This window comes from Pinus tabuliformis, chromosome 4_1 (genome assembly GCF_031772625.1).
Source record: "Pinus tabuliformis cultivar Carrire ecotype Pingquan chromosome 4_1, CPIR1, whole genome shotgun sequence".
Lineage (NCBI taxonomy): Eukaryota > Viridiplantae > Streptophyta > Pinopsida > Pinales > Pinaceae > Pinus > Pinus tabuliformis.
Genome location: NC_142303.1, coordinates 955,235,920 through 955,244,635, shown reverse-complemented (window position 1 = coordinate 955,244,635; position 8,716 = coordinate 955,235,920). Strand labels below are relative to the sequence as shown.

Below are 8,716 nucleotides of genomic sequence, written 5' to 3'. Positions count from 1 at the left end.
CATATTTGAACCTGCAACCGCTAGACTTCATAAATCCCTGAACCTTAACAAATGTTCTTGGACTTAAACATATGCTCTTGCTCCTAATGGCCTCCCATACTTGTCAAATTCCAATGTGATCCCTGCAAATAGTAAGATAATGTAGCACAAAGATTAAATCCTAAACATATAAGCTTGGCTGCAAAAAAAACCAATGGATTTTGAACCAGAGAGCTGAGGTGCCTGTACTCCTGTATGTGTGGAAGACTAAATGTGGGGTAGAATTGCATTGAAGTTAAAAGTGAAAGATACCTTGGCGCCATCAATGGACTGAAGATTCGATGGTGGCATTAGATATTGGGTCTGCTCATAAGTCACAACTCTATCAGATGTCATTTTCCCGCTGAATGAAAAGTTTGTGGTTGGGAGGGGTAGTGTAAGGCAAAATTAAAGCTCAATTTTTAAAAAAGTGTTAAAATTTTGTAACCCGGAAAAAAATACATACAATCATTTTTTTCCAGTTGGAAAAAATCGTAATTTTCATTATATTTTGGAAAATTACATATAAATGCTGATCGCGCATGATAAGGGCTATAAGCTTGCCGGGTAAAAAATAAAACAAAAAAGTATGAGTTCTCCACACAGGGAGACTCTATCCTCAAAAAATCTCTATCCCCAAAATATGTTTATGTAATGTTTTTCAAAATTTACTCTACACAGAGAATATGTGCCTGTACATATAGCTGTTAATAATATAAAGTCTCATAATATTAAAAAAAAAACAGAAACAAACAAACAAAAATATAGACAGACCCCTGTTGAGCCTATACTGCAAGGTCCATAAAAGGCGGATGATAATATTGAAAGTGTTCTCCATTCCTTCGTTCCTGTATCAACCATGTATCACGGGGCCTGATTGCTGCTTTTTGGATAATTTGTCTGACTCTTTGGATAATTTGTCGGCGAGTGCCTTTCGTTCCCTTTGTGAAAGCTCGAGCAATAGCCTGAACCACTGTTTCTTTACTAAGAAAACTGACGGCATCTTCCATCGTCTTCAGTGTTAAGCATGGGCGTGAGACAGCAAATCCAAATGCCACAACTGACGTTATGGCAGAAACAGCAGCTCATTGTTGCCAATGCAATTCCAAAAAGCTCAATTAAAGAAGAACTGACATTCTTCGCAGAATCTGCATGTGCATCATAAACATATACAGGCAACACCCTAGGGAAATAGACTACCACAGGAGGTGACAAAAGAATAGTCAATGCACGACCAGCAAGAACAAACAGAACTGAAAAATACCCAACAGATGCACCAACGAATGGCTGATTTGCTAGTAAACGTTCGTTCGACTAATAAGGACCTTTTAGGGGGCTCGACTGATAAGGAGAGGAGAGGTGCTCGACCATTAGGGCGCTCGACTGATAAGGAGAGGAGAGGTGCTCGACCAGAAGCCCTCAACCGACTGGATCCACTTAGGGTTACGGAAAAGCAGCACAAATGCCGCCAAACAAACTAAGAAACATTTGGATGCGTGTCAAGTAGAAATTGTTTGAAGCCCAATAGTGAATAACGCCAATAGCCAGGACTACAGGTAGTAGAAATAATAGAAATGCAACCCCAACCATCCAAGGGTTAATTGTAGCTATCACAGCAGATATTGCACCAACAAGAAGAAAAATACCCAACAGATGCACCATCGAATGCCTGATTTGCTAGTAAACCGACAAAAAAAGCAGCTAAAGCTACCACAAATGCCGCCAAACAAACTAGAAACATTTGGATACGTGTCAGGTAGAAATTGCTTGAAGCCCAATAGTGAATAACGCCAATAGCCAGGACTACAAGTAGTAGAAATAATAGAAATGCAACTCCAACCATCCAAGGGTTAATTGCAGCTATCACAGCAGACATCGCACCAACAAGAAGAAAAAGACCCATACCAACAAACAGATAAACCCCACGAGAAATCTCCCAATTGTCATCCTTCCACTTATACATGCCACAGCTTAGTGAGAGTAGAGCAGGAATACACACCAATGGGAACAATGCAGCTAGAAAATCTACCTTTAATGGAACATGCCCCTCACGAGATTTTACAACTTCCAAGTAAAAAACTCCACAAAAGGTCACTAGAACAATTATGAAAATGCCCACACAATGGCCGATTAAAGGAAAAATCGGTAAGTTGCAAACCAAGAAACAACAGGGAGAATGCCAGTGATGGTTAGAGCAAAAGCGGATGCAATAGCCCAACCCAAGTAAAAAGATGATGTATATGGGGAAGTGAAACTCTCTTGGTCACCATTCCAACCACGGTAGCCCAGATCATCTAAAGGTTTAACAGATATTATAGTACCCAATACTATAACAGAAAAGATAAGTATGGTTACAGATATCCCCATGGCAAGACCCTCTTTCAACATATGACAGCATCCGTGCATATTGCTTGTTTGATCTGCAGGAGGCATGCAAAAACGATATCCATTGTTTATCCAAATTGGAATTGCTACAGAAAGGCATGCCACCATAAGTGGCACTGTCAATGCCAAGCCAAGGAGAATAGAAGATTTACTTAAGAAAGAGAGAAGCAGGCCGACACAGGTGCTCATGAGCCATGCAATGAAGCAATACTTTCTAGGCTTAGATGTCATAGCAATATCTTCTGCTTGAAGTGAACGAATGAAAGCCATAATTGAACAGAAAACTGGAGACAAAAGCAATGCTGAAAAGCCAAATTCAAACTGTTCGTGAATTGCATTTATTCCTTTTAGGCGGACTATAGCAACAGTAATTGTTTCCAAAATAAAAATAAAGCTGAAAAGGAGCCAAGCACGCTCTGGAGTGCCTGCCAACTGTTGCACTACAAAACGAATGGTTTGAATCCATTTTTCAAATCCTTGTCGCCTTAGCTCTTCTGACCATGAAAGTTGGTTCAAAACAGCATTTTCCATTGCATTTGAATCAACGCCTGCATCTTCTGTGTTATCTCTGTGGTCTCTATCTGCGTCTAGACTGCTTCTCTGCAGCAGTGCTAGAATCGCCGGGTCAAGGCCCTTCTCCTTGAGCATCACAGCAAAATTAGGATCAAGCCCTTTATCCTGCAAAAGACTGGTTAATTCCTGATAACCTTGTCTTGCTTTGAGCTTAAGCATTGAACTAATCCTTGGATCATTCAATCTTTCCTGGAAAACTCTTGCTAATGTAAAATCTAGGCTTTGCTGATTATCAGAAGTCCCCCCTGATGTATTTGACTCAAACCCGTGACTTTCTGTTCCACTACTTGAACCAACTGCAGGATGCTTGTTGCGTTCTGAGCAGTGTCTTTCTGGTTGCTGATCCACTGAAGTTATTCCATTATCAGATTCCAGGGCAGTGGAAGGACAAGAACTATTGTGTAATGCCAAGCTTGGCCTTCCACTATCCAAGCTCTTGGCACTATTTACATCCTCTTGAGAATCTTCAGTACCAGCATGTGTCACACCATTCCAAGCTGCCCCACCATCACTTTGACCTTGAACGTTACTGGTACAGATAGCCTCAATAGCAGTTCCAATTTGAGCAGCTTCAACACTACTGCTACGCTTTGCACTTGATTCGCAGCCTTCAGAGAAACTTGACGAACTGCCAGGGCTTTTCCTCCTAAATCCCTCCCTCAGACGAATCACGGTGCTCTCCAAAGCATCTCTCCTTGCAGCTGATGGACTCACAACAGATAAATGGCGAGTAACAGCTGCTCCTAGCAACACTGAAGCCACCACTGTATAGCTAATGCAATGACCAAGATACCAATAATGTACTCCAAAGCATATTAAGAAAACTCTGTATATTCCAGCCACAAACAAAGCAGCAATTCGACTTTTGAGAAGCTCAAAGCCAAATAAACATGCTCCCACATTTGAATCCAGAACACAACAGTAATTGATGTTATTCCTCCGAACCAGCGTGCCTTCTGGGTAGTCAAACCATATAGAATGGAATATACAAGAAGTACAACCAGAGACCCAAAGTATAGACAACCCAAGTGAGAAGTTCTGTTTGGCTTCCGTATTAAAGAATCATTAAGAATTGGAGGCTCTGGTAAACAGGCAACCGGACCAACTTCAATACCATCCGGACCTCCGGACTTACTCATCTACATCTACGCCTGCTCCATGAAAAACCATTCTGCATATAACATGCATGTTGATTGCTAGAGCTATTGCCGAAACACCAAAGAAAAACCCAGATGCTGAATATACAATCCTGCTTGCTGTTACATAAACAGCTGAAATTTCGAATCAACAAAGTAATGAAATGGCCAAAAGCAGAAGTATTGCAACAGGCCGTGAACTCTGCCACTGAGTTCTCCACCAAAGCATGATAGCATAAAATGCCAAAAGCAGAGCCGTGCCAGCCATGATAACTGCCAGCCCAATTATATCTCGATCTAAAATAATCATCAACCTAGTGCCCCAACTGCGGACCTTGAAGGAATGATGGCCATTTCCTAGCAAAAACCCAGCTGTATATTCTCCAGGTTCGCCAATTGATAGCAAATAGTAAAGCAACGGAGAGGGCACTCAGCACTGGGAACAGCGTGCCGCAGACCGCACATGCAATCACTAGTTTCAAGTGATCGCCTTCCATAATGCTACCCCCACCTTTTATACCACCACCTCCAACTTCAACTTCAGCTTCCCCACTTCTTCATTCACTGCAGCCTAATTTACCCCTTGCTCTACACAACGTAACCCTAAATCCTTTTCTCTAAACCTAACAAATGTAAAACCCCTCAAACAACCCTCTTTCTGCACATGAGCCGAGATCAAATGTGCCACGCCCTTTCCTTTTCATGGCGATTTTTTGTATAAACCCATATCAGAGGCGGCATGACAGATTGTTCGAAAATAGAAAGGAGCCGCCAGTAAGAATCCATTGTGCTCACAGGAACGAGAATGCAAAGGCGATGACCTAGGGTCCAGAGGTTGGACCCTACAGAATGAGGGTTTCACCATGGCCACTATTTGAGGGACTGAAGAAGGCAAATAGATAATGGATGCAAGAGTTAAATGCGAACACGGCCAAGGCAGCCTGATGGAGGTAAGCAATGCCTCGCAGGCGATGACGACGTTACGGACTATATGCCAGAATTGAATTGGAGGAAATGAATGACCCAAATGATAGTGAAGAGGGGTCGGTCGGTAAACTTTGGCTCCGGGACAATCATTTATTTTCGGAGTTGTCTATAATGCGATTTTTTGGAGATTCCGGTGACGGAATCCGGCGGAAGAAAGTGAGGTTAAATCTTGATTTGTTGCAGTTAAAATGGTTTTTTAACTGCATATTTGGATTCAGCACCATGAAAAAACCCTGGGACGCTTTCATTGTCAGAAACTAGCTATCAAACTTGCGATTCCAATAAATTCCTGCCGGATTTCGACTGAAAAAACCCGCCGGAAAGGCTTTCAAAAAGTCGCGTTATAGACAACTGCTTTATTTTCACTTACATCTGATTTGATTTTAGTTGTATTTGAGAAAGTAATAGGTTTTACATGTTTTTTTGGTTGTGATATTAGGTGGTATTTACTAAGATAATAAAAATAAAAATAATTTAATTTTAAAGTTACATTTTTATGTAATGATTTTGCTATTAAAATTTATTGAGGTAAAATGTGAAAGGTTGGAAGGAAACAAGTGTTTATTACTGGGTTGTATTGAAAACATTTAGGTGTTCTTGCATATTAGTGGGTAAAAATAAATAGAGTATATAATAAATGGGTTTAATAGTTAAAAACAAGTGTTAGTTTCTTAAAATTCATATGTCAAATTTGGAAGGAGTAGGATACATATCTTTCTTTAAGTTAAATGTATTCAAATTGTTGCGTGAATGGGGTTGTAAGACCCTATATTTTCATCTTGTGAAAATGAAATTATCTCCTAATCACTCGCATAGTTTAGGTTGTTATAAGAAAAGTCTTGGATGTATGATCCGGATCTTGGGAGGAGGCCCTCAAGATCTAAAAGATTGAAATGGATCTTGGGAGGAGAGACCCCCAAGATCTGAAAACTTGCATTGCCAGAAGAAAAATAAGAGAATGCCCAATAAACAAAACCACAAAGAGTGAAGGCTACATTGTGGCGGACAATCCCCCTTTTACAAAATGTGACTTGTTACTTATAGTATTTTTCAGTTACAATACCACGGGTCAATTCCATGGGTGAATGAATACCATGGGTGGATTTTACAATACCACGGGCAGATGCCATTTACAATACCATGGGTAAATTCCATGGATGAATGAATACCATGGGTGGATTTTACAATACCACGGGCGGATGCCATTTACAATACCATGGGTAAATTCCATGGGTCGATGAATAATATGGGTGGATGAGTACCATGGGTTGATGCCATTTTCCATTCGGATCATTCCTCCCTCCTTAAGAAGCAATGGTCCCCATTGCGTAAAGTTCCCTCATGCAAAGCCTTTGTTGAATATGAAGATCCACTGAAGATAAGGGTTTTACGTGGTTAACCCAAAACCCTGATAAATAAAGATCCGAGGATAGAGATACCCTGTAATGCTTGTGACCAACTGTGATTCTGACAGTGTGTGGCCTAGCAAATGGACTTCGATGAACTGTGGGTTTGTGGATGACCCATAACCATGAAGAACGAAGATCCGATGATAGAGATACCCTGTAATGCTTGTGACCAATTGTGATACTAATAGTGTACGGCCTAGCAAATGGACTTCGATGAAGTGTGGGTTTGTGGATGACCCACAACCTTGATGTTGGTTGCTGATGAAGTAGCAGGTGCCTACATAGCCTGGGGTGGGAGGGCACATCTCCAAATAACCCAAGCCGATTTCTGCTATGTTGAAACTGATGAATGTGAAGGCTACATTGTGGCGGACAATCCCCCTTTTACAAAATGTGACTTGTTACTTATAATATTTTTCAGTTACAATACCACGGGTCAATTCCATGGGTGAATGAATACCATGGGTGGATTTTACAATACCACGGGCAGATGCCATTTACAATACCATGGGTAAATTCCATGGGTGAATGAATACCATGGATGGATTTTACAATACCACGGGCGGATGCCATTTACAATACCATGGGTAAATTCCATGGGTCGATGAATAATATGGGTGGATGAGTACCATGGGTTGATGCCATTTTCCATTCGGATCAATGTATGGCTTGGTTTTGTTTGGGTTGGCTTGGTGGACGGTCGTCTCTGGCTTTGTTTCGTGAACCCAACACTTGGCTTTGTTCGTGTATCACTTGGCTTGTTGACCCCACCCTAGGTGATTTTCCAAATGTGAACATTTCATTTTAAGCAGTGTGATAATGTGGCTTCAATGAGGAATTAATAGAGGGAATAGGCATGCACATTTAGGATGGTATTGTTACGTTCTGCTTCAGGCATGAATGCACGTCTAAGAAGACTCTAACAAGGGTTGAAGAGCTTGGACAGTTCGAGATGTTGGAGGGTTGTAGTCTCAATTAGAGCTTTAGACAAATAATTTAAGCACCATAAGAAGTTGTGAAGCAAACTTAAGACATTTGACAAGCTGCACGAAGGAAACTTGGTAGTGGTACGAAGTGAACATTCCTTGATCAAAGTTCATACCCTCTCCTTGGCACTACCACATTGCAAGATGAAGAAGAAATATGAAATAGATGTGCAACCCACTAAATAAGTTGGCAAGATTGTTGCAACATATTAGGTGGTCATGTCGTGTTGCAAAAGGAAGTGTTGGCCCACTCCCATTTTCTATAAATATTTGTCAACTTTTGAATTTAATTTCCTAAGAATGTGATCAAATTATATAACCCTACAGATTCTAATAAGCTCCATAATTCTAATCATCTTTTGATCCAATAAAGAAGTGTATAAGGAAGTATAACCTTTCATCTAATATATAATAACCTTTGAATCCCTTATCACTTGTAAGTTTAGATTGTTGAAGTGACACAATTAAAATGACTAACATAAATGACTAATTCACATTATTGTAGTTCTTGTTAAATAATCATATTTTTATTCCTAGACTAAATTAATCATTCACGTTAGCCATTTTTAGTAGTATTACTTATTAGCTAATCGTATGTTTTAGCTTGGGACTAAATTAGTCATTTAGTCGTTTTTAGTTGGGTCTCTTAATATTGCTAATTATTGGTAGTATTCACTAGGAAAAGTTATGGTGACTAACTTTTTTAGTCATCTAGTCACTAATTTCACCATTTTCTACTAGTACAAATTCTTTGCATGCACTAGATATTTTGCGCTGATTGTTCATTTAACTAGATGATCACTGATTTTGATTGAAGTCCCATTGCACAATTGACCTTCCACTAGTTCCTCCAACAGTTAGAACTAGTATAATTAAAAACAACTTGAAATAACTGACCATGATTACTACAAATTAGAAATCACACATGCTTAACTAAACTCTAACTCCTCTAACTCGAATTTACTGAGCTAACTGAGTGATAAGAGCTATGTCACCTCATTTAACTGCACTCAAGTTGTCTGTTGATGTGGAAATTCATTTTTTCTCAATTTAATCAAGACAAAATCAAATTGAGAATTTCTTGCTGCATTTTTCAACACTCCTCTCAACAAGAAAGGGATTATCAACCACCCCTATCCTGCACCTATGGAACTCAAACTTCCCTCTTGACAAAGCCTTTGTCAAAATGTCAACATCTTATTCCTATGTCGGAATGTATTGT

The 8,716-nt window shown here is 40.0% G+C and overlaps 1 pseudogene across 1 annotated transcript; it reads right to left on the bottom strand.

Moving 5' to 3' along the window:
- Window positions 1-533: 533 nt before the first annotated feature.
- On the bottom strand, window positions 534-5,168 carry LOC149179322 (calpain-type cysteine protease DEK1-like; annotated as a pseudogene). The gene is made up of 2 exons (XR_016258261.1): window positions 1,688-5,168; window positions 534-1,305 (listed from the first exon to the last, which is right to left on the bottom strand). The product of XR_016258261.1 is annotated as a calpain-type cysteine protease DEK1-like (transcript).
- Between the last annotated feature and the right edge of the window lie 3,548 nt (window positions 5,169-8,716).